We start from the raw sequence: 1,502 nt of genomic DNA, 5'->3' as shown, positions 1-1,502 counted from the left end.
GTGTGGTTATTTGAATCTTATTATATTCATGTAGAACATGAGTTTTGAGAAGAGGATTTTTAAAAAAAAATTTAGATCATTTATTGCTAATTATACTAAAGAGAATAATACGGTATTAAAATATATTATCCTCAGTAAATTAATCTTCAGTTAGAAAATCTGATTGTCCAGGTAAAATGTAGCACTCAGAACTTTTATTTAAAAAGACAAATTTCATGAAAATTTTAAGAATTTTTAGAATGGGAATTATGAAAGTCAATGCTAAACAAGATTCTACTTTCAGATAATATGTCTTTTAAATACATAAACAATATTCTTTATTCTGAAAATAATGTCAGGAAAGAATATCTGAGTTCCTCTAAAACCACTAGTTCTAGTTTCCAACTGCTGTTTTGATAACATCAACAAGAAAACACATTTACAAATTAACACTACAATCAAATAATTAGGATGGACAAATGTTGCATATGCATTAGACTAAACATTATATATATTTTAAAACACAGGGTTCTTTCATTTAATATGTTGATAAATTGAACTACACACTTAAGTCCTATATTCTAAAACCATTTGGAAACAATTTTCTTCTAACCCTCAAAATCCATCCTGATGCCTTTATTAGTAGTCACTGCAATCACATGAAATTAGTGTTTTGTGGCCTTCACAGTTTATACAACTTAAAAAATTTGCAGGTGTGATGAAGTGACTCCATCTTTCCATTTGTTTGAATGGCCTGAAACCACAATTCTGCATAGGGGACATGTTTTCTCTCTGTTAAACCATAAGGTGATGAATTCTTCACAAAATATATGCTGACGGATGAGAACTGGCTTCTGAAATTTGGCTTGACATAGTGAACAAACACCATCCACATCTGAGCACTGTCTTCTGCTGGCAGCCACTCCATAACTTGGTCTTGTAAAAAATACTTGCAAAACCCATCTGAAAGTCCTCACACTAAAAGCTTTAGTATGAGGGAGAGTAAAGCCAATAAGATCCCAAGACTCTATCTGGTTACATTATCAAACTCCTCATGGTTCATAAAGTAATGAAACCAAACCGGTATGGGAATAAAAGTTGAGTAATACTGACATGATTCTAAAAGCATATACGGTAACCTTTGGATTTAAAAGGCATGATGAAAGAAGGCACCACTAAAACACAGCATTTTAAAGCCATAAAGAGGAATTTCAGAATGAAATCTGTAATTCCAGCAATCCAAAGTACTTCCCAGATGTTCAAATGGTCCAAAGTAGGATTAAAAAAATTAAGCTTAAGTGACTGAGATGAAAGATGTAATATAAAAGAACAGAAGACCTTGTTAAGAATACTAGTAATCAAGCACACTGAATCTCTGAGGACCTTTCTCTTAGGAAAACCTGATTTACAATGCTTTTCTTTGCATACATAAAAGTTTGTTAGCAGCCCAACTCCAAGAGAAATTCTGTGTTCTCTAGACTCCATGGCAGTGTCATCAGGCTGCCTTGCTTCACTGTGGGAGT

At 32.8% G+C, this 1,502-nt stretch overlaps 1 pseudogene; it reads right to left on the bottom strand.

Annotated features, from left to right (window-relative positions):
• Positions 1-677: 677 nt before the first annotated feature.
• LOC103596277 overlaps positions 678-1,502 on the bottom strand; it is a 1,697-nt pseudogene continuing 872 nt past the window's right edge.

The sequence above is a fragment of the Galeopterus variegatus genome, unplaced genomic scaffold (genome assembly GCF_000696425.1).
Source record: "Galeopterus variegatus unplaced genomic scaffold, G_variegatus-3.0.2 Scaffold1971, whole genome shotgun sequence".
NCBI lineage: Eukaryota > Metazoa > Chordata > Mammalia > Dermoptera > Cynocephalidae > Galeopterus > Galeopterus variegatus.
The sequence above is the reverse complement of the archived record's forward strand: the minus strand, read 5'-3'. Positions and strand labels throughout refer to the sequence as shown.